Genomic DNA, 26,122 nt, shown 5'->3' with positions numbered 1-26,122 from the left:
GGTATGCAGACGGGGCCTTTTCTGATCCATACCCCACGCCCCATGTGAATGAGAATGGGATACTTAGTACCAGTACCCATTCACCAAAAAAAGTGTCAAAAAGTAATATAAACACAAGAGACAGTTTCTGAAAATTCCTTTGTTAAAAATAAAAAATAAAAAAACAGTGTCCCCCGATATCAACCCAGAGTCAATCACACTGCCCGCCGTACCCAAAAAAGAAAACAAAAACGATTCTGCCATCCATGAAGGCCGATCCCCCTTTTCTTCTTCTGTCATATAACAGAATTTATATAGATAAGGGCGGTACATGCTGTGTCAGTGACATCACAAGGGGTGTTGCCACTAGGTAACATCACCAGGTGGCCCCGCCCTTACCTATATAAGAACTGTCAGATGGCAGCAGGGAAAGTAGGCTATCAGCCTTCGTAGACAGCGGGAGAATTTTTTTTCTTTTTCGGGTGCGTTGGGCAGCATGATTGACGAAGGGTTTGTTAAAGGGGCTTCCAGATTCTGATAAGCTCCCTGCCTGCATACCCCCACAACCACAGCTCAGGGCTGGGGGTAGAGAGACCCCTGGGAACAAGGTGCTTTGAGGTGGGGGAGGGCACTCACTTGTCCCCCCCCCTCCTGACCTTCCAGGCTGCATGCTTCGATAAGGGTCTGGTATGGACTGGGGGAGGGGCCCCACGCCGTTTTTTTTTTTTTTTTATTCAGCTGTCAGCAGGGAAGCCTATTGACAGCTGATGACTCATCAGTTATTAAGGATGCCATGGCCAGCTTACCAGGCCCCACTCCTAACAACCAGCTTTTACTGCGCAGAATGTGCAGCATTCAGTGCATTGTAGGACATTTGGCAGGACAAACTCCCGCCGAATACCCTGCATATTCGGGTGTTTCACGAACAGGGCAAACACCCAATGTTCACCCAACTCTAGCTATCAATCACAACACAATAATAGAGTTAAGGAGGACTTACTCCCTACCATCTTTTGACCCATTTAAAATAACCTAAACTAATTTTCTACTCCTTTTCTATCTAATTTTTATTTCATGCTCTGCAATTTATTGCACCGTTTCTACTTGAAATGTAAATTTCCGTGTCAACTTTATGTCCTCCTTCTGTACCCATAATGGAATTACACAATTGTAATTAAAAATGTCTATAAAATTATTATGGAATTTATTACAGAAGAAAAATCTACCGGTAATTTAGACTAAATTATAATTATAATTTTCATTTCCATTTAAATGCAAAAATATTTGCTTTCATTGTATTATTTCCAACAAAACATTTTTTTATTAATACTGCTGTTTTAAAATAGCAAATTTGCTTATAATCAAATTGCTAAATTGCTCTAAATGCAACTGAAAAGTAAATTATACTTCCTTTTTTTACAATTACCTGACTACCTGTGTTTGCTAAGAGTTTAGTCCTAAAAGTAGCAATGGTCTTATAGGACAAACAATTCTTATAACCTTAAAATCTAGATTGCATTTATATTTTTCTCAGGTTATAGCTTCCAAATGATACTACTGTAACTAATAACTAGCCAAGAATATCCTACATAACTGTCTTTTTATATGAAACAAGATACAATAATGTCACTTTTCTTTCTTGCTTGGCAAAAAAGTTGAAATTTAGAACATTTCTACTATTGTAAAATATATTAAAAAGATGTTGACAATTTCTCTACTTAAAGCTGAACACCAAGCAAAATAAAATAAAATAGCCCAACTACGGGCATTTTTTTTGTTTTGGACAGGGTAGAAAAAGATATAGCCTCTGAATTTTTTTTATTGGAGATAAACCAAAAAGGAGAGTTGGTGGCAATGGGTTCCATAATTAAGTTTCCACATCTAAATCTGTACTCACTGGCATTTTCTGGCACCTGAAACTCATTGACTACACTTATGGAACATATCATATGGAACTTGTCATGCTATTGTAATGAAATGAACATTATATTTGGAATCTCACCTTGTCTGTGGAATTTTGTTCTTGTCTCCAGAGTTTTTATAGCTGTCGGTGTCCCCATAGGAAGCAAAAGAAATATTTTCATGCATGTATCCTTCAGAGTTCTGCTTCCATTGCCAAGCATTTAGCAGTTATAATATACTTACCTAAAGTTGCCCCAGTTATTATTACTAAACAGCCCTAGGCCCGCACTGCTTTATCTCATTATCTACCCAGTCTACCCTATAAGTCACTGCACCTTCTTCCTTATCCTATACAGGGAAGATGGAAATATTTATATAATTATACTATATATGAGAGGATAAAGAAGCAAAATATTGCTGCTGCAATACATGATTATTGTGATGCTAAGACTTTACTGACATTACACTCATGTACTCATGAAACCTTGTCTGGATCTGAATGGTCACACACAGCACAGTGTCATTAGGGATGAGTGAACCAGGCAATGCTTTTAGAATTGAAACATTATCGAGCAGCGTGTAAACATCATCAGATGGCAATTTGTCGTGATTAATGAGAATCTACATCCATGGACAATGTGATTGATGCTGGATTTACATCAGGGCATTTTTTTTATTAAAGGACTTTTTATGATTTGGATGTCTGTATTTACTTTTTACATGTTGGAAAGGAAAAAGTTACAAGTGGTACTAATGTACTAATGTCCCCTGTGCTCATTTCCCTAGGGGAGCAGATATCTAGGGGACTCCTTATAATAAGAGAGCTCTGAGATTCTGATAATTCTCCCCTCAAACTCCTACATTTTTTGTTGACAGGTTGTTGGGATGATGCCTTCATCCCCTCAACATAGGCACAAGGTGCCTTGCAAAAGGGGGAGGCAATACAGTGCCCTCTTGCATGGTACCTTTCTAATGTTGAAGAAATGTCACTTGGTATGGTTTGGTGGGGTGGAAGGGGGCGCATTCGCTGTTACCCAGACTGCATTTTAGTTTGAATTGTAGGAGGAACCCCATGCCTTCTTTTGATTCTTTAATGTGTACTGCCCCCTTTCATTCCAGTCTTTTATCCAGGCATGCAGCCTGGGTGGTCAAGAAAAGGGAGGCAGGGAGCGTATGACCCCTCTTCCTTTACTGTATCAAGCCACATGCACTGGGAAGATACCTTGAAAAAGAGGGCTACAAAGCTTTCCGAATACAGGGCACATTTTCCAGTCTTCAAGAGGATGTGGGACCTTGCAGTGGAGGGAGCTTACCAGATTCTAGAAGCCATCATAGTTGCCATTGACGTAGATCCTCATTAATGATGATGATTCATTGCCACAATTACCATGTTGACCTGCAGCCCAATATTGGTGACCCACCGCACTCCCACTGAACATTCCCTCACTGGCTGTTGTTTGTAAAGAAACTTGCCCAAGGATCTGTCATTTACTAAAGGAGAGTTATCAACTGGCATGGTGGTAGAACAAGTAGTAAAACAGTGGTCTTACTACCACTGCTAAATTAATGACTCCCAGCAGACTGCTGTTCTTGAATAAACCAGCTAGAAATACTGGGTTACATTACACCAAATATGATCATGACTGTATTTAGTTAATGACATTACCCAGGATCCCCATCAGATTTGTTAGGCGCCCGCCAAGGATCTGTCAATTTGTGGCAGCAGTGCGACAGGTCAGACTCATCAAGTAGGAGGTTGTCATTTCAGTGGATAAACATCATCAAGAGGTGGGTTGTTGTAATGGCAGGTCATTGTGATTGACAAGGATCTACATTACTGGACAATGTCATTTATGTTGGATTTACATCAGAGGACATATTTTTTTAAGGTAAACAAGATTTCCAGCACCATTGCAGGCTTATGCTCATATTCGTGCGCGTGTGCATTGCTCACATGCTAATACTTGTAGGCAAAGAGGCAATAGTACTATTCCAGTTCATCGTGCTCACATTCATGCATGTACACGCATACGTACATGCGCAGGTGTGCATAAAACTGGCGTGTGTACTTGGTGCCCAGTGGCCTATTTAAACTGGCCTGTCACCATGAGCAGTTGCTGAATGGTCTGCAGCTTGTTCCTGTACTCCTGTGACTTGATCCATTGAACCTACTTACCTGTGTATGACCCGGATTTCTCCTGGACTTTACCTTTACTCCTGCATTAACCTTGTTTACCTGATATATCTGACCTTGGCCTGTTTACTGGACTCATCTTTTGTCTGCTGATTCTGTACTGTACTGCCCAAGTGTTACCGACCTTGGCCTGCTTCCTGGACTTGCTCTGCCTGCTGACTTGTTGGTTTGTTACCTGGCTGCCGCTGGTTGCTGCCTGCGTACCGGCTCTGCTGCCATCTCCTGCTCTGGTGCCAAGTTGCTTCAGTATCCTTTTCTTAGGACTGCGACCCCGAGCTTTATCCACCTAAGAGCGGACTTCACCAGCCAGCTACTCCGGTACTCTATGCTCCCACACTCTCTATCTCTACCTTCAGGAGTGTTAGGCAGGAAGTGCAAGAGGGGCCTCCACAAGATTCCAGTCATCACCAAGTACATGATAGATTTTGTCATGGTGTGGGTGTTTTCATTTGAACTTGATTGGGGGGAATAATAAAAGGCATTTGTGTACCCCACAATTATTTGCCTAAGAGGGAGGCTAACAAAGTCCTCTTTTATTACAAAGGGAGCTTCCAGATTCAGATAAGCCCCCTATAAACTGCCACATCCCTTTTACCTTGCAAGGTATACCTCCCAATGCTGAAGGTATGTGGCCTGGTATGGTTAAGGAGGGGGCCAGCACACTGGCTGCCTCATCTTTCCTTTGCCACACAGTCTGCATGTCTGGATAAGAGTCTGGTATAGAAATTAAAAAGGACCCCACTCTATTATTTGTTGTTTTTTAAGGGACAATATAGATTTAAAAAGAAAAGGAAAACAGGGTGGGGTTCCTACAAATGCAACGCCCCCCCCCCCCTCCCTTGCAAGGCACCTTGTCCCCATATTTAGAGGGCAAGGTCCTTTTCTCTATAACCAGTCCCCAAGTAGATGTGGGGGTTTATTGGGGGGTGGGGACTTATCCGAATCTAGGTGCCCCCTTTAGGTTAAATGGACCAACCCTCCTCAGGGGAATAAGTACAGGGCACATTAGTACATCTTATTACTCATTTCCAAAGAAAAAGTTAAACATTTTTACAAATTCTTTATACAAAGAATCTGGAGTGGGTGACTGGGGACAAACAGAAGGCATATATATTAAATATTTTCTTCAGTTCTGTGTATACAAATGAAGCATGGGGGAGCTCATGTCCATAATGGGGATGGTATTGACACAGCCCCAAAGATCTACAATGGCTCAAAAGTGATATGGTTCAGAAATATTAAGACAATAAATGTGAATAAAGCACCAGGACCAGATGGCATTCACCCACAGATCCTAAAATAATTGAGCTCTCTCATTTCAAAGCCATTGTTTCTATTTTTTAGGGACTCTTTAACCACTTGCCTACAGTGCACTTTCACCCCCTTCCTGCCCAGACCGATTTTCAGCTTTCAGCGCTCTCACATTTTGACTGAGAATTACTCAGTCATGCAACACTGTACCCATACAAAATTTGTGTCCTTTTTTTCACACAAATAGAGCTTTCTTTTGATGGTATTTGATCAATACTGGGTTTTTTATTTTTTGTGCTATAAATAAAAAAAGACTGAAAATATTGTGAAAAATCGCATTTTTCTTTGTTTCTGTCATAAAATTTTGCAAATTAGTCATTTTTCTTCACAAATTTTGGCCAAAATTTATACTGCTACTTATCTTTGGTAAAAATAACCCAAGTAAGTGTATATTATTTGGTCTTTGTGAAAGTTATAGAGTCCACAAGCTATGGTGCGAATCATTGAAAATTGATCACACTTGATCACACCTGATGTACTGAAGGCCTATCTCATTTCTTGAGACACTAAAAAGTCAGGAAAGTACAAATACCCCCCAAATGACCCCTTTTTGGAAAGTAGACATTCCAAGGTATTTAATAAGGGGCATGGTGAGTTTTTTGAAGTTGTAATTTTTTCCCACAATGCTTTGCAAAATGAAGATTTTTATTTATTTTTTTATTTTTTTTTACAAATTGCCGTATTAACAGGTTATTTCTCTCACACAGCACATGTATACTTGCAACTACACCCCAAAACACATTCTACTACTCCTCCTGAGTATGGCGATACCACATGTGTGAGACTTTTTCACAGCCTGGCCACATACAGAGGCCTAACATTCAAGTAGCCCCGTCCGGCATTCTAGGAGCACAAATTACACATATAATTTCCTGACAACCTATCGCACTTTTGAAGGCCCTGGAGCACCAGGACAATGGAAACCCCCATAAAATGACCCCATTTTAGAAAGCAAACAGCCCAACGTATAATTTTTGAGGCATAATGAGTCTTTTGAATATGTCATTTTTTTCCACAAGTTTTTGGAAAATGTGGAAAGAAAATGAAAACACATTTTTTTTACACAAAGCTGTCCATTTATGCAATATTTTTAACACATAGCATGTACATAGCAAAAATTGCACCCCAAAATACATTCTGCTATTCCTCCTGAGTATGGCGATACCACATGTGTAACACTTTTTCACAGCCTGGCCACATACATAGGCCTAACATCCAAGTAGCGCTTTACACAAAGTTGTCCATTTATCCACTTTAAGACTGGGCCTATTTTTGACACTTGGTGTTTACAAGCTAAAATCATTTTTTTTTGCTAGAAAACTACTTGGAACCCCCAAACATTATATATTTTTTTTTAGCAGAGACCCTAGAGAATAAAATGGAGATCGTTGCAATATTTTTTATCACACCATATTTGCGCAGCATTCTTCCAAATGCGGTTTTTTTGAAAAAAAATTCACTTTTTTGAACTAAAACATAGGAAAACAGTAAATGTAGCACAATTTTTTTCCATAATGTGAAAGATAATGTTACGCCGAGTAATTAGATACCCAACATGTCATGCTTCAAAATTGCGCATGCTCACAGAATGGCGCCAAACATTGGTACTTAAAAATCCCCATAGGCAACATTTTAAAAATTTCTGCAGGTTACTAGCTTAGAGTTACAGAGGAGGTCTAGGGCTCAAATTATTGCTCTCGCTCTAACGATCGCGGCGATACCTCACATGTATGGTTTGAACACCGTTTACATATGTGGGCGGGACTTGCGTATGCGTTTGCTTCTGCGCGCGAGCTAACGGGGACAGGGCGCTTTAATTTTTTTTTTTTTTTTTTTTCCTATTTATTTTATTTATTATTTTTTTATTTTTACACAGTTTAAAAAAAAAAATGTTTTGATAATTTTTATTCCTATTACAAGGAATGTAAACATCCCTTGTAATAGAAATAGGCATGACAGGTCCTCTTTATTGTGAGATCTGGGGTCAAAAAGACCTCACACCTCACAACTACACTAAAAAAGCAAAAAAAAAAAAAAAATTGTTGAAAGAGGAAAAAAAAAAAAGCAAAAAAAAAAGCGGCCCTTTAAACCGGTTGCTAGGCAACGTCTTTTGACGTAGCTCCGGTCCTCCAAGACCATAGAGTTGAGTGAGGGCCATCTTGCCCTCACTCGACTTCCTGTCTCTGAGGATCCGGGACCGGATAGTTTTCCCCGCTGCCGGCGGGTCCGGTAAGCTGGGAAAACTTCTGGGACGCGGCAGGAGGGGGGGGGGGCACCTCTTCCCCTGCACCGTAAGGGTAATTCCGCGGCGAATCCGCCACTGGGACCACCCTTATCTGAAAGCCGGCCGCCCGCCGTTTCAAAAAATACCGGGGTTATGGGGGCTATCTGCTGCCATAACCCCAGTATTTAGCTTTTAATGGCCGACGCATATAGTCGTTAGGCGGTCAGTAAGTGATTGCATGTATATGGCAAACAGGTGACGATGACTGATGGGGTGACAGGTGACGATGACTGATGGGGTGACAGGTGACGATGACTGATGGGGTGACAGGTGACGATGACTGATGGGGTGACAGGTGATGATGATTGATGAGGTGACAGGTGACGATGATTGATGAGGTGACAAGTGACGATGATTGATGGGGTGACAGATGACAATCACTGACGGGGTGACAGGTGACGATGATTGATGGGGTGACAAGTGACGATCACTGATGGGGTGTCAAGTGACGATGATTGATAGGGTGACAGGTGACGATGACTGATGGGGTGACAGGTGACGATGACTGATGGGGTGACAGGTGACGGTGATTGATGGGGTGACAGGTGACGGGCGATGGTCACTGATGGGTGACAGGTGACGGTGCACGGCGGTACTGATGGCAGTCTCTGGTGACCGGTGAACTTTAGGCTACATTCACATGTGAGCGTAGCGATCATGGGCAGAATAACTGCGATTCTGCCCGCGATCCAGAAATCATTGCAAATGGCGGGACGCCTGTGCGCTGCCCGTGATTTGCAATAGCACCCCAAACGCTGTGCGATGTTGCAGCGATTTCCGCCTGCCGAATCGAGGTAACATCACGCAAACAACGCATGACGCCCCAAAGAAACTCTTGTACCTTTTTTGGGCGTCATGCGATGTTTGCGCGATGTTACCGCGATTCGGCAGGCGGAAATGGCGGCAACATCGCACAGCGTTTGGGGTGCTATTGCAAATCACGGGCAGCGCACAGGCGTCCCGCCATTTGCAAGGATTTCTGGATCGCGGGCAGAATCGCGGTTATTCTACCTGCGATCGCTACTCTCACATGTGAACGTTATGGGTGTCAATTTCTGGGCACTGATGAGGTGACTGTTGGGTGACAGGGGACATTGGGGGGGGGCTGAGGACTGTGTGGGGACCTTTATTTGTGTGCTTTTTACTTTTTACAGGGGTACAGAGCAGTAACTCAATGTTTCTAGCTCTTCTCCCCTCATACTGGAAACTGTATGAGGAGAGAAGAGCTAGTAACACTGAGTTACTGCTCTTTGTTTACATTTTGTGATCGGCTGTGAATGGATTCACAGCCGATCACATAGTAAACAGTCACTGTCAGTGACTGTTTACTACCGCCGGTGACAGCTGTGTTCCTACGGAACACAGTGCCACCGACATGACCGCGCTGCGCGCTCCCGATCGCGCATGCGCGGTCATCTCCCGGGCGCCTCCATTGTGATCGGCTGTGTCATTGGAACACAGCCGATCACGTGGGAAACAGCCATGCCTATTGGCTGTTTCCCCCCTGCCGGTGATCGGCTGTGGGGACACCCCGACACCGGCAGTGCACGGCGGCGCGCCCACGATCGCGCGCCTGCCCTGCTTGAATGGGCGGACGTCATATGACGGCCGCCCAGGATAATAGCCGCACCGTCCCGCCGTCATATGACGGCGGGCGGTAAGTGGTTAATGACTGGAATGGTACCACTGGATTGGCGTAGGGCCAATGTGGTGCCAATATTTAAAAAGAGATCAAAGTCTTTACCAAGTAACTATAGACCTGTTAGTTTAACTTCTATAGTTGTGAGGATAGTGGAGAGTTTAAAGAAATACCACATAGAGGAGTTCTTGCTGAAAAAATATATTTTAAGTAGCAGACAGCATGATTTCTCCTCCACCTCCAATCCGCTCAGTCTCACCTTATTGCAATTATTTAATGATGATATTGATAAACGCAGCCAAAATGTGTATTTCTAGATACTGGGGAACTCAGAAGACAGCCAATTTCGAATTTCCTCCCCCCCCCCCCCGCATCATTATCCTCTCCAAATCCCCCTCCCCTAGAGAGAGGAAAGAAACTAAAATCTCCCCTTTCTTTTTTACATTTTGTGCATGTAGCACCCAACAGGTAGGTGCTAGGTAAATGTATAGTGGACCTTGTCTGCCTAACAGCAGGGCCATGATTTCTTTTTGTCAGGGTGTCATGACTTCCAGGTGTGCCTGCTAAGAGGGGAGTCTCCCCACTGGTTCCTGTGAAAGGCTTCCCATAGGGCAGTGGAGGAAACCCAATCAGGGGACACATTCAGGATTGCAACTACCCCAGAAGGCAGATTATGCCGCAAGGGATTCTGGGAGTGGGTATAAGTTTGATGGAAGTGCGTGAATGGGTGTCTTTGGCGGGAGCAGAGTCCCAGGAGGGAGAGAACGGCTGTCTCTCCTCCTGTTTGAGGAAGAGGATGCCTCAGGTGCTGCCTGAGATTCCAGAGAGTGCTGTTTGGAGCTGAGGGGGATCTGGTGTGCCGAGAACCAGCGGAGAGTGAGAGGGGTCCAGTCCCAGGAAAGCCTACACAGGTCGTGAGTACTGAGGATTGCCCCCGGGGGTCTGCCTGAAGTGTTAGAGGGGACCACCCTGGAGAAGGTTCTAGGATCCAGATATCAGCTAGCGGACAAAGGGGGTACCTAGGTTGAGGACCCTGAAGTGACAGAAGGGGTACTTTGTCAGGGGGCCCTGAAGAGTTAAAGGGGGCACCTGCAGTTTGGGCCCTGAAGAGACAGTGTGCAGTTGAGAGTTGCAGCCACACAGGATTCCACAACAGTCTACCTCAAGCCAGTGCAAGGCTGGAGGAAGAAGTCAGTAACTTTGCAGTACCGCAGAGTTTGTAGCTCCTTGTTCTACAGTCCTGGATCTTCTAGACTCAAGGTCGAGGATCTAGCACTTCTTTCAAGTTACATTGTGTTCTGAGTGTCAGTGAGCGTTGGCCAGCGTCGGCTGGCATCAAGACAGCGTTAACAGACATTTCCTGAGAAAGTCCCAAGTTGTACTTAGTTGAGCCAAAAGGAGTATTCCACTTATTCCCTTCTCCCATCCCCTTAATTACAATAAAACAACAAAACAAAGATGCTAGAATTGTCAATGTCTCAGTTCTCACACCCAGGGTCGCAGCTCACATGGGCTAGAGAGGTAACCGGTAACAATGGCAGACCCACATCAAGCCCAATGCCTGGAAAACCTGCTACATGTATGTTGGCCATACACAGAAACAAGAATACTATACCCCCCCCCTTTTTTTTTTCTCTTCAACAAGGACACACCAGGTGATAAGAGTAATGCCCCGTACACACGTGCAGATCGTCGGCCGAACGATCGGCTGTCTTTTGTCCCCGGGCTGTCGTGTCTGTTGAAAAGTGCAAAAGACTGCACAAGAATTTTGTCCGCCGACTACAGCCGACTGCAGAAGTGATGTCATGTGATGTTTAACTTTCACTGTGTTTTTTCTTTTCTGAGCATGTCCAGTCTTGCAAATCTGCTGTCTGTCAGCCGAATTCTGTATTGACTGGCGAACAATCGGCCGCTCTGGTGTCGGCATACAAAAATTTTAATGCTTGCAGGACAGATTCTTTTCGGCCGAAAGTGCGCTGTCGGCTGTCGGAAGCATCATACTAACAAGCCTACAATCGGCCGATCGGTCGTCGGCCGAAGCTTTTCGGCCGACAATCTGCACGTGTGTACGGGCCTTAAGTCTCTCTACACACACCAAATAAATATATCAGAAACATATTAGTTTTATGACCACTCATGCCCTTGGGGCTTATCAAGATGTTAACATGGAATTACTCTTGATAGACTTACCTTCATTGTTCAAACATGATATACTGCAAAATTACTCAAAAAAAAAAAAAAAAAAGGATATAGTTACTGAATGCTATGTGCCTATCTGTATCAATATTACCGTTCTACCTTATTTGGAAAATCTATGTTCATTCCTGACATTGTCACTTTCTACACTTTAGTGAATTGTATTATCTTCAAATAAACTTCTTTTGGAAAAAAAAAAAAAACAGACAGCATGGATTCATGAAAGACAGAAGTTGTCAAACAAATCTGATTTATTTTTTGAGGAGGTAAGTAAAACCTTGGACAGAGGGGTGGCTGTGGAAATAGTACAGTATATTTAGATTTTTCCAAAGCATTTAACACAGTTTCCCACACACGGCTAATGTGTAAGGTAAAGTCTACAGGCTTGGAAAGATCAGTTTGTAAATGAATAGAAAACTGGCTAAAAGACAGAATTCAGAGTAGTGGTTAATGATTCATACTTTGAATGTTCTAGGGTTATCAGTGGTGTATCCCAAGGTTCAGTGTTGGGACCCTTAATTTTTAAAATATTTATAAATGATATAGGGTCTGGGATTAAAAGTACCATTTCGGTGTTTGCAGATGACAACAAACTATGCAGTGGAATAACGTCCTTACAGGGTGTCTCCAACTTACAAGCCAACCTCAATGTTTCATTGGGGAGCTGTGTGGCAAATGAGGTTTAACCCTTATAGTACCAGGTCCATATGGCGTACGGACCTACAGAACATTCTTCCTTGTATTATAAGCTCATGGTCATTTCAGTGACCATGAGCTTTTATCAGAACTGTTCAGCAGACTCTGCTGAACAATGCCATAGCTCTGATCAGCAGATCACATTCCACTGTTTAGAGCTATCCCCCCCCCCCCCCCCCGCAGCCGCAGCTAATACAAGGACATGTGTCCCTGCTTTACCCTAAAATACAGCCCTTCCCTACATCTAATCCCTGTCTATCGCTCTACACTAACCCCCACCACAACCCCGCACCGATCCTGACCTCCTGACCTCCCCCCGAACTGCAGCCGGCTGGCTTTCATTCCCCACCTGGACCACTCTGCTTCAGGATGGAGAGTGGGGGGGAGGGGGGGCTGGTAAACATGTGCTTATCAGCCCCCTTCCTTTCCTGGGTGAACATAGTGAGCGGTCGGTACCAATCGCTCCTATGTTCAGCTGTCACTGTGGCATAGTAAGCAATGTTTGCTGTGTTTTTATCTGCTAATAATGGTTTTAGTGAATTTTTAGTAAAAATATTGTTTGATAAACATTTGCACAAATATTGCGGGGCCTTAAAAATCAGCAGCACCTTCTTTTTAAAAAAATATATGGTTTGGGGGTCTTTTACAAATTCTTAACCTCCCTGGCGGTATGATTATGTCAGGAATTACATACCAAAAGCGATACAATTCTTTTCATGGAAATTTGGCGTTATGTATTATAGGCCTACAATTCTTAGTAATTACTGACTTAAACCTGACCAAAACAAGAGTCTAGTAGACATCCCAGATGTGATAAATTTGAAACACAAACACGTGAATTATAATCGAATCAATAATATTATTTTATTATTTAATATATAATATATATAATAAAATTATATTATTGATTAGATTATAATTCATGCATTATATATTATATATAGATATATGTGTGTGTGCATATATATATATATATATATACATATATATATATATATATATATATATATGCATACATATATATATATATATATATATATATATATATATATATATATATATATGTGCATATATATATATATATACCGGTGTATGCCGGTGTATATGCATATATATATATATATATATATATATATATATATATATATATATATATATATATATATATATATATATATATATATATAATATAAAATGTGTTTTGTGTTTTGTGCAACGTTTTTTTTTTTTTTTTTTTTTTTTTTTGAATTTCCCTCCCTAGTTCCGCTCCCATGCAGCATTGCTGCTGCAGGGAACGGAACTAGGAAGTGATCAGAGCGACGGAGACCGACGGAGGAGCGGCGGGACTCTCGGCTGGCGGTCACAGCAATGAGAGATCATCGCTGGATCGCCAGGATAAGGTAAGAGAACACCGCTGCGCTCTCTGCAATCCACCCCGAGCGTGACTCGGGGTTACCGCTCCTGATATGAAAAACCAACCCCGAGTCACGCTCGGGATTACCGCTAAGGAGGTTAAAGCTGTAAAGGAGACAAATTAAATAGTAGCAAATATTGGTTATTTATTAAATTAATACAGGTTAAGCATTTATGTTTAGTAGGAATTTAGAAGGAATTGTGTAAAATATGCTGTGTTTTTATCTGTTATTAATGACTTTAGTGTATTTTTAGCAAAAATATTGTTTAAAAAAAACATTTGTGGAAATATTGTGTGGCCTTAAAAATCAGTAGCACCCTTATTTTACTGGTCCTGTGCTTTTTGAAAATATATTGTTTGGGGGGGTATTTTACAAACTCTGAAAGCTATACTTGAAAAAAAAAAAAAAGGAAAGGAAAAATTGCAAAAAATGGTCTGGCCAGCTCAGTTTAAAAGTGGAGCGCAAGGCCTGGCAGCGAAATGTTGAAAATTGTAAAGTTATGCACATGGGGGCTAGAAATATGCATGCATCATCATACATACTGGTAGATCATAAGCTTAATACTAGCATGCAATGCCAAGCTGCGGTTTCCAAAGCAAGCAAAAATCTTTCCCTGTATTAACAGAGGTATAGATTCCAGAGAGAGAGATACCATTTTGCCCCTGTACAAATCATTAGTAGTACCTCATCTGGAATATGCAGTTCAGTTTTGGGCACCAGTTCATAAAAAGGATATTGGGGAACTGGAGAAAGTGCAGAGAGGAGCAACTAAACTAATATGAGGCATGGGAGAGCTCAGCTATGAGGAACATTTAGCTGAACTGAATTCTCTCTTGAGAAGAGGAGATTAAGGGGAGATTGGATCAACATGTATAAATACATAAGGGGTCCATATAGTGGTATCTTGGTGTTGAGTTATTCACTTTAAGGTCATTGCAGAGGACAAGGGGGCACTACTTACATCTGGAGGAAAAGAGATTGATTCTCCAAATATGGAAAGGCTTCTTCACAGTAAGGGCTGTGGAAATGTGGAATAGACTCTCTCAAGAGCTGGTTCTGGCCAGCTCAGTAGATTGTTTTAAGAAAGGGCAGAATTCTTTCCTAGATACACATAATATAACCGTATACTAATATTTATAGGTAAAGTTGGGAATATCCAATTGCCTCTCAGGGGATCAGGAAGGAATTTTTTCCCCTGCTCAAACAAATATCTTATACATACCTATCTATCTATCTATCTATCTATCTATCTATCTATCTATCTATCTATCTATCTATCTATCTATCTATCTATCTATCTATCTATCTATCTATCTATCTATCTATCTATCTATCTATCTATCTATCTATCTATCTATCTATCTATCTATCTATCTATCTATTTATCTATATTTTTTTTCCTTATATTGGTTGAACTAGATGACTTGTGTCTTTTTTAGCCAGACTAACTATGTAACTATGTTAATTTACACTTTGACCAAAGCTATCGCTGTTCATGTGCAATAGTAAATTTGACAGGAAGGATTTTCTTGCTCTGATTTGGTGGGAATAACACAGTCAGAAACACCCCTATAGGACTTGGGTTTTTAACATCCATGCAGTTAAAGTCAGCAACTGAGAAGCAGCTTTGGACAGGGGACCTTGGGCCCACCTTTAGAAATGTAGAGATCTTTGGGACTGCCAGCCCATTGTTTACTGTAAGGACAAGGATGGCCAAGGGAGATGGAATGTAAGCTTCTAGCTGGGAGAGTGTCAGATTTGTTTATATTAGGACTGCTTGACTTCTAGTGCCCACTTGATGTTTTATGTAGGCCATTGCTGTAGCATTGTCTAACTGTATCCTGACTGAGTGACCTTTCAGAAGGGAGGTTCAGTGTTGTAGAGGTAATGTGATGGCTCTCAGTTACAGAATGTTCATGGGAAGTTTTGACTCCTGTGGGCACTGTGTCCCATGAACAGTTAGGGAGTTATAAATTCCACCCAGTCTGTAAAGCTGGCATCCATTGTCACTACCCTCCAGGACATGTGAATATGTCAGGGCATGTGTGCTTTGTCTAGCTGAATGGAATCATTGGGTAAACCAAGGATTAGGTTTGCTTGTTCCACATCTTGAGTATAATGAATTGAAGAAGTTTGGATGGAAACTGGGCAAATAGAACTGCTTCATAGGAGGCTACTATCAAGCCCTTAACCTTAATGCAGAAGCAAACTGAGGGGTGCCATTTTGAACTGAGGGTCCTTGTGTGGGACCTTGAGGAAGCAGCATTCTTCTGAGGAAAGAAAATACTGGCTTAGGCTATGTCCAAGTTCAGATGCAGGTACTCCAGGCAGTGTGGGGGGCTGGAGAGCAGACTTTGCAAAGTGATATATCCAAGGAGAAGTTAGAAGGAACATTATCATCCTCTGGACATTGACAGACAAGGTTGTTTGGCTTTCAGTAAGAGATTGTCCAGGGAACCAGTGACATGAAAGCCCTTAGTCCACAGAAGAGCCAGAAGCAGGGCAAGCACTTTTGTGAATACTCAGGGTGCAGAGGAGAGCCTGAAAGATAGTTCTACCATATGGTTGGTCTCCCATATAGAGAAAAATCATCAAAAAGTGTTGATGTGAGGGAAATATAGGAATGTCTAGATACAGTATGCATCCAGCATATCTACTGATGCCATAAATTCCCCTGTTTGAAAGAAGCAATGGCAGATCTTGATGATTCCATCTTGAATTTTGGTACACAAATAAATCTGTTTAGAGATTTTAAGTCTAGTATTAGGCAGATACACTCATTTGTTTTTTTTTTGGACTGTGAGCAGGTTTGAACAGAAAATTCTAAAAACTGTTCTTCTAAAGAAACTGGTACAACCACACCTTATGCCTGAAGATGGTGCAAGGAAGTCATTAAATTTGCCTTCTTTTAGCAGATTAGAAGGTAAAAAGTGAGAGTTGGTCTAGAGGTAAAAATTCTATTTTGCACCCCTTAAATAGGACGGATTAAACCCAGAGGTCCTGGATGTCTCGGAGACAGTCTGTCAGAAACAACAACAGACCAAGGAGTGGGGGGCGCCTCTTCATTGTGAAGAGGGCTTCTGGTCAGGTTTAGTGACCCTAGGGGTCCAAGGTTTTGTGACGAAAGGAAGTACTAGGCTTTAGTTTGAGGTTGGGAAAGTAAAAAGACCTCTTTTGTTGAGCAGAAGTTGCAGCCATAGGAGTTAGAGACTTAGGCTACTTCTTGTAGCGTAGGAATACCTTTCTTCCAGTGACAAAGTAGGTAAATGATAGAACAACTGCCAGGTTTCAGAGAAGGACGGTACTTCCCATTTCCTGGAAAGTGAGATTAAAAATGTCTGATAGAAAGCCAATCAAGGTAGAATCTACAAATGTTTATATAATCATCATTTACAGCAGTGGCGGCTGGTGCTCAAACTTTTTGGGGGGGCGCAAACAGAAAAATGTAATAGGCATTGCTTTGCGGCATAAAACGCTGTAAAAAATTGTGTTACTTTGAGGTCGCAAAAGTGTGAAAGGGGCCTTCAGTAATTAAGGTATAGTGTGCCCCCTCTCAATGCAGAGAGACCAGCGTGCCCCCTTTCAATGCAGAGAGACCAGCGTGACCCCTTTCAATGCAGAGAGACCAGCGTGCCCCCTTTCAATGCAGAGAGACCAACGTGCCCCCTTTCAATGCAGAGTGACCAGCGTGCCCCCTTTCAATGCAGAGAGACCAGCGTGCCCCCTTTCAATGCACAGAGACCAGCGTGCCCCCTTTCAATGCACAGAGACCAGCGTGCCCCCTTTCAATGCAGAGATGCCAGCGTGCCCCCTTTCAATACAGAGAGACCAGTGTGCCCCCTTTCAAAGCAGAGAGACCAGCGTGCCCCCTTTCAATGCAGAGAGATCAGCGTGCCCCCTTTCAATGCATAGTGACCAGCTTGCCCCCTTTCAATGCACAGTGACCAGCGTGCCCCCTTTCAATGCACAGTGACCAGTTTGCCCCCTTCAAAACAATGACCAGCGTGCCCCCTTCAATGCAGTGACCAGCGTACATGCCCCCTTCAATGCAGTGACCAGCGTACGTGCCCCCTTCAATGCAGAGACCAGCGTACATGCCCCCTTCAATGCGGATACCAGCGTACATGCCCCCTTCAATGCAGTGACCAGCGTACATGCCCCCTTCAATGCAGTGACCAGCGTACATGCCCCCTTCAATGCAGTGACCAGCGTACATGCCCCCTTCAATGCAGTGACCAGCGTGCGTGCCCTCTTCAATGCAGTGACCAGTGTGCGTGTCCCCTTCAATGCAGTGACCAGCGTGCGTGCCCCCTTCAATGCAGTGACCAGCGTACGTGCCCCCTTCAATGCAGTGACCAGCGTACATGCCCCCTTCAATGCAGTGGACCAGCGTACATGCCCCCTTCAATGCAGTGACCAGTGTGCATGCCCCCTTCAATGCAGTGACCAGCGTACATGCCCCCTTCAATGCAGAGACCAGCGTGCATGCCTCTTCAATGCAGTGTGGCCCCGAGACCAGTGCACTTACCTGGAGCAGCGGTGCTGGCAGCTTCTCCTCAGTCCCCCGGCGCGTCTCCTCGAGTCCTCCCGCCTCCCGCCTCCTCCTCGGCCAATGGCATGGGGTTTGCCTTGCATTAGACCCGCTCCCTGATTGGCCAGGAGGAGAATCCGTGTGACAATAGCGAATTTTTATTCGCTATTGTCACACAATAGGTGGGCTCGGGGCGCACTGCTCTGCGCCCCGGGACCACCCTTTGCATCACCCTATTAGTGCCTCTGGCTCTAATCAGGTGATTTAAAAAAAAACATTGAGCTCCATGCGTCCGGTGCCCCGCATGCAGATTAGGGGGCCAGACGCATGGATGGGGGGGCGGCGCCCCCTTCACCCCCAACGCACCGGCCGCCACTGATTTACAGCAGAAGTAGCATACAAAAAGTCAAAGGTACTTCCAGGTGAACGTTCCAAATTTGGATTGTGTACTCACTATAAAAATGCTATAGTTTATGTTTACTTTAGTTATAAAGTTTTATATAAAGGGGATGTAGCACCCTCCTAGGTAGGTGCTAGATAAACACATATGTGGCCTCGTCTGCTTTTCAGGAGGGCCTGATCTATTAGTTTAGCCTGTCACATGTTTCCAGGTGTGATTCACTGGGTCTGAGGGAGTGTCCCCACTGTAGCTAATGAAGGAGCTCATTGGACAGTGGAGGAAACCCAGCCAGTAGCACACTCTGTTTTATGTCAGTTCCAGTGGGAGGGCATTCCTGCAATGCATCCTGGGATTGCACATAAATAGGAAGGGAGCATGTGACAGTGCATTTTTTGGTGGGAGAATCAGTCCCAGGAGGAGATGACGGCTGTCTCTCCTCCTGTCAGAGAGTGAAGGTGGTCCAGGCAGTCGGCCTATGGGGACCAGAGGTTGAGCTGTGCTGCAGAGAGGGATCCAGAGTGTTGCTGGCCGAGTGGAGCTGCTGGGCAGAAGTCTTCAGGAAAAACAGTTTCGTGAGTACTCAAGATCTGCCCAGAGGGGTCTGCCTAGGAAAGGGGGCCACTCCAGAAGGTCAAAGGGATCCAGGAGCCAGCTCACCAGTAATATTGGCAGTGAAAGGGGGTGCCAAGTGTTCAAAGCCCTGAAGATAGGGAAGAGAAAAGGGGCGCCAGTGTGGGCTCTGAAGCATTCAGCAGTGCAGCAAAGGTGTACAAGTAGCTACCTCAGGCAAGAGTATCTCAGGGAGCTAAAAGGGACTTTCGTAGTAAAAAAGGAAGTTACAGCATCAATTCAGCATTAACCGGCATTCGGCTAGCGTTAACCAACATTAAGCCAGCGCTAATCAGTGTCAAGCAGCATTTTTTCAGAGTTCCTGTCAAGTTGTGTATAGTTCAATTGCAGGAGTATCCCACTCATCCATTCTCCCATCCAAGTTCCTAAATAAACCTAAAAAACCCAAAGATACTGGACTGGTTCTAGTCTCAGTGCTCACACTTGGAGAAACATGTTCAAAAGTACTTTTGTTGCACCCGGTGACCCAGGGGAACCCACAGCCAGTACCTATGCTGGGAATTGTGGTACAGGTATATAGGTTTAGATGTGCAGCTAAATTTCCATGGTTCTAAAAAAAAAAAAAAGCTGTTTCGCAGGGTTTAAACCTCACAAATGTGGTACCAATTTGTATTTTGCACATGGGGGCATTTACAGCACATCCCCCTTTGCTAGACAGGGGCAATCATTTTTGCCATGGGCGCAATGCAAATCATTGTAAATGTGGCAAGTAAACACCCCATTTGCTGCCTTTGCAGCTTAAGGAGGGTGGTTGGGGGTGCTAAATATGCAGCTCAAATGCAAGTTTAATGAGCCCTTACTGAATGAAATTCAGTTTGCAAATTGCCTTTTCTTTTCAAAATAATGTTTTCTTCTTTTTTACATTCTCAGTGTTGCTGAGCTTCCACAGCTTCTTTTCAACCACTGATTGTCTTCATGCATGTATTTTCCAGGGTGGGTTTACTGAAGGCAATACCAGTGGTGCTTGCCTACATATTGTATGTTGAAACAGTATCTTGCCATCTCCATCAGAATCCTGTAGCACAGGTTAACAACGCAGAATAGCAGTTGAGTTTTGGGGCAGAGCATTGTCACCCTATAACATGAAGTGCCCTTCATGTAAAGATGACCCCGTATTACTTTAATAAAGCTGCATATTTAGGCTCGGTTCACACTGATGCGATGCGGGAAGGCTGCGAATTCGCAGCCTGTTCCCGCATCGCACACGCACCCCCGGCAGTTCACACTGCCATATGCGATCCGCTGGGGGTGTCAATGTAATCTTAACGACACCCCCAGTTTGATCGCATATCGCAGTGCGATCGTGCAGTTCGCACAGGATCGGATCGCACAAGTGTGAACCGCTGTGCGATCCGATCCTGATGCAGCAGCAAAAATGCCTCCTGTGCGTGTTTGCTGCGGGTGCGATGCGAATTTAGCCATACAAACTGTATGGCTAAACTCGCACCGCACAGCTGATCGCATGTCATGTCGGAGCAGTGCGCTCCGACATGACATGCGAACCCCGCACACGCAGTAGTGTGAACCGGGGCTTAAACATATTGAAAATCAATTTTGATGTTACAGTACAAAAGCATGTTAAAAATTAAAGAGATTGTAAAGTCTTTGTTTTTTTAAATAACAAAACATTTTATACTTACCTCCTCTGTGCAGTGGGTTTGCACAGAGCAGCCCAGATTCTCCTCTTTTTGGGTCCCTCTTCGCTGCTCCTGGCCCCCATACCTCCAGTTGTGTGTGTGCCCCCACAGCAAGCAGCTTGCTATGGAGGCACCTGAGCCGAGCTGCAGCTCTGTGTGTCCATTTAGACATGGAGCTGCCAATCGGCCAAGCCCCTCTCTCTCTCCTGATTGGCTAACGGACTTTGATTGAGAGCAGTGGGAGCTAATGGCGCCGCTGCTGTGTCTCAGCCAATCAGGAGGGAGAGTACCGGGTTTCTAAGGGACTCGTCGACATTGCTGAATTGAGATTGGACTTTTTTTTTTTTTATCCTACTGCATAGAATGCATTTAGATAAAAACCTTCTGCCTTTAAAACTAATTTAAACACGATTTTTGGAATTTGGTTTACATGTACTTTAACATGTTAAAGCTTATATGAGATTTTAGTGATTGGCCTTGCATATACTGTAAATAAAAATAGAAGACAGTATTGGAAAATAAAAAATAAATGTTTATGGTACTTTAACTGAATGTCTTTTTTTCCCAAATTCAGTTTATTGCAGATCAACAAAACTGGGAATGTTTTTCACCAGTAAATCAACTGGATGTTGTTTAAATATTGGTCTGCATGAACATATTTGTTTGTCTCTGCATATAAATCTGAATGCTCTTTAACTACAAAATTGGGCATGAAAATGTTAATAGTTACAAAATTAGCTTACAAACTTTGCCAGCATAGCTTGTTCTGTTTATCATTAGGTACATAGCTTAAAAACTTCAATGTGCCTGCAAAAATAATGTTTGGTACTGGTAGGAAGACAAATTTTTGTGACTAGAATTAATTGTATTGTCTAGACTGGTATTGATTTGTAGCACCTTATCTGAGCTCGTTGAAATAAGTAATTCAAACACAAGTCATCCTAGGCATCATTATGTAATTTTGAACAATATGTTCTACATAAATCTGGCAAGTATGTTAAAAAAAACATCATTATTTTTTTCAAATTCTGGATTAATATACCAAAGCAACCATTTAGCATCCAACCTTCAATAGTTTAGAGCAGTTGGAACCATGAAAAATAATATTTGATTAGTTAAATTGTTTCTTATACTTTGCACAGCCTGCTTTTACTTCATTAAAGGCATAGTCCACCTTTTTAAAATATTAAATAAATGTACCCACTGTGAAAAAATACAAAATGTGCAGTTTAGTGCAGTCAGTGTAGTGTACAGGCATACTTCACTTTTAAAATGTATAGATATGTTGTAGTCCTGGGTCCCCTCTCAGTGCTCCCCAGGTTTTGTGTCCCTGTCACTTATAGTTTGGGATCAGTGCCATGCAAAGCTGACCAATACTTACATTAGACGCCAATGTTAAAGACAGGGAGCAGTGCTATGCCAAGCTGACCAAGGTTTCCCATAGACTCCAATGTTAAAGACAGGGAGCAGTGCTATGCCAAGCTGACCAAGGTTTCCCATAGACACCAATGTTAAAGACAGGGAGCAGTGTTATGCCAAGCTGACCAAGGTTTCCCATAGACGCCAATGTTAAAGACAGGGAGCAGTGCTATGCCAAGCTGCCCAAGATTTCCCATAGACGCCAATTTTAAAGACAGGGAGCAGTGCTATGCCAAACTGACCAAGATTTCCCATAGACGCCAATGTTAAAGATAGGGAGCGGTGCTATATCAAGCTGACCAAGATTTCCCATAGATGCCAATGTTAAAGACAGGGAGCAGTGCTATGCAAAGCTGACCAAGATTTCCCATAGACGCCAATGTTAAAGATAGGGAGCAGTGCTATATGAAGCTGACCAAGATTTCCCATAGATGCCAATGTTAAAGACAGGGAGCAGTGCTATGCAAAGCTGACCAAGATTTCCCATAGACGCCAATGTTAAAGACAAGGAGCAGTGCTATGCCAAGCTGACCAAGGTTTCCCATAGATGCCAATGTTAAAGACAGGGAGCAGTGCTATGCCAAGCTGACCAAGGTTTCCCATAGACGCCAATGTTAAAGACAGGGAGCAGTGCCATGTCAAGTTGACTGAAACTTCCCATAGACGCCACTGAGCACTGAAAGCTGAAAATTGGTCTAGGCAGGAAGAGGGTGAAAGTGTCCTGTATTTAAGTGGTTGAGGCAAACCCTATAACAGAAATAAAAAAAAAAAAAAAATGTTGTGGACCCCCCCCCCCCAAATGTATGCCAGGCCCTTTGGGTCTGGTATAGATTTTAAGGGGAACTCCATGCCAAAATTAAAAAAATGGTGTGGGGTCCCCCCACAATCCATACCAGACCCTTATCTGAGCATGCAGCCTGGCAGGCCAGGATTAGGGGTGAGCGAGTGCCCCCCCCCCTCCTGAACCATACCATACCAGGCCACTTCCTGACAACCCTGGGCTGTGGTTGTGGGGGTCTGCGGGTGGGGAGCTTATCAAAATATGGAAGCCCCCTTTAACAAGGGGGCCCTCAGACCCTTCCCCTCTATGTGAATGAGTATCGGGTACATAGTACCCCTGCCCATTCACCAAAAAAGTGTAAAAAAGTAAAAACCGCAGAAAACAGTTTTTGACAAGTCTTTTATTAAAAGAAAAAAAAAATAGTGTCCCTTGATGTAAATCCATCATCAATCATGACGCCCGCGGGACCCGAAAAATAGAAAAAAATTCAAAAATGCTTCGGCTTTTCCGAGGCTACCCGCCGTATGCCCGCTCTTCAGCTTTGACAGTTCTTGTAGAAGAGGCGGTAGCCTCGGAAGAAGCGAAGCATTTTTGAATCTTTTTCTATTTTTTTGGGTCTGACGGGCGTTGTGAGTGACAACGGATTAACATCGAGGGACACAATTTTTTTTTTTCTTTTTAATAAAGGACTTGTCAAAAAGTGTGTTCTGTGGTTTTTACTTGTTTACTCTTTTTTGGTGAATGGGTAGGGGCCTTTCAGATTCTGATAAGCCCTCCACCCACAGACCCCCACAACCACCGCCCAGGGTTGTCGATAAGAGGCCCCTGTCCCCATCAACATGGGAACAAGGTGCTTTGGAGTGGGGGGGCAGAGCCCCCCCGCCCCAAAGCACCTACCCCCCCATATGGAGGGCTTGTGGCCTGGTATGGTTCAGGGGGGGCGCTCGCTCGTCCCCTCCCCTTTCCTGACCTGCCAGGCTGCATACTCAGATAAGGGCCTGGTATGGAATTTGGAGGGGACCCTACGCCGATTTTTTTTTTTTAATTTTGGCGTGGGGTTCCCCCTAAAATTCACATACAGGTTTTTTGGCAATTACTTGCATATAAGCCTTTAAAATGAGAACTTTTGATTTTTCATGTTCGTGTCCCATAGACTTTAATAGAGTTTGCATGTTCGCTAGAACTTTTTCCCTGTTCAAGATGTTCTGGTGCGTACCGAACAGGAAGTGTTTGGCCCATTACTATTATGGAGCTGGAGAAAGTGGTCTCTGGAAAAATTTGCTGTGACGTCACTACCCTGCTATCGGTGTGAATCCATCTGTTGTGGTGGCAGATGGGACTATTATTGTCATTTAGTGATTGATCCCACACATAGCCACACTGAATTAAAAAAAAAAACTGTAATGGTCCACATGCTAGAACTCAGGAAGAGAGAGGTGCAGTTTGGATGAAGAGGGAAGGTGTATGGTACCTTTTTTATTTCACAACCTAAATATGAGTGTAACATGAAACATGGTCTAAAAAGTTAACTATGCATTTAAATGTTTGGCTGTATCAAATATATGTAGCACTACTCCCTGGGGAGCTGCTGGTGACAGGTTCCCCTGGGTTACCCATAGCAACCATACAATAGTTCAGCGACTTCAAAGTGCTAGGTTTTTGTGGTTTTATTGAGAACTTGGATAGGAGAAGGGAATGAGTGGGATACTCCAACTTGAATAAACTATGCACAATTTGCTGGGAAGTCTAGAAGCAACTGAGTGCGGCAAGGCCGCTGCTTCACCTTGTCACTAGCGATGAAGTAGAAATTAACCACTTTACCACCGGAGGATTTTCCTGCTTTACGCCCAGGCCACTTTTTGCAACTCGGCACTGTGCGAATTTTAACTGACAATGGCGCGGTCATGCAACGCCGTACCCAAACGAAATTTACGTCCTTTTTTTCCCACAAACAGAGCTTCCTTTTGGTGGTATTTGATCACCTCTGCGCTTTTCATTTTTTGCAATATTAATAAAAAGAGAGCGACAATTTTGAAAAAATAACAATATTTTTCTACTTTGACAGTTAAAAAATATCCAATATATTCAATTTTTGTCATATATTTAGGCCAAAATGTATTTAGCTACATGTCTTTGACAAAAAAATTCTCAATGAGCGTATTTTTAACCACTTTAAGACCGGAAGATTTTACCCCATTCCTGACCAGGCCATATTTTGCGATTCGGCACTGCGTTACTTTAATGGACAATTGCGCGGTCATGCAACGCTGTACCCAAATCAAATTTGGCCTTTTTTCCCCACAAATAGAGCCTTCTTTTGGTGGTATTTGATCACCTGTGCGATTTTTACTTTTTGCACTATAAACAAAAAAAAGAGCGACAATTTTGAAAAAAATAACAATATTTTTCACAAATTTTTATATGAAATTTTCCCCCCAAAAAATGTAAAAATCAAAATTTTTTAACATTTTAGGCCAATTTATTTTCTGCTACATATGTTTGGTAAAAAAAATTGCAATAAGCGTATTTTGATTGGTTTGCGCAAAAGTTAACGCAGCTACTAACTACGGGAAATTTATGTCATTTTTATTGTTTTTTTTTTAACTAGTAATGGCAGCGATCTGGCGGCGATCTGCAATTTTTTTTGCGGGACTGTGACATTGCGGCGGACAGGTCAGACCCCTAACTGACATTTTTGACACTTTTGGGGGTATCAGTGACATTACTACAGTAATAAGTGCTATACATATGCACTGTTACTGTAATAATGACACTGGCAGGGAAGGGGTTAACTTTATTGGTGATCAAGGGGCTAACTGTATGCCTGGTGCTTACTGACATGTGTGGGGGGAGGGGATTGAGTGACACAGGCACAGATCGCAGGTTCAGCTATGCTGAATCCTGTAATCTGTCCCTGCCTGTCACAGAGGAGATCCGCCCGCTTTCTTTACACAAGCAGGCGGATTTCCTCACTCGATCCCCGACGATCGGGGAAGAGCGTAGGTCTACGTCGCTGAACAATAACGAGCCACTTTGCCGCAGTACGCTCAATGTGAGCGGTCGGCAAGTGGTTAATGAACCACTTTAGATAAGTTGTACTGTACTGCA

Source organism: Pelophylax lessonae, assembly GCF_965119305.1.
Source record: "Pelophylax lessonae genome assembly, chromosome: 3".
Classification (NCBI taxonomy): Eukaryota; Metazoa; Chordata; class Amphibia; order Anura; family Ranidae; genus Pelophylax; species Pelophylax lessonae.
The sequence above is the reverse complement of the archived record's forward strand: the minus strand, read 5'-3'. Positions refer to the sequence as shown.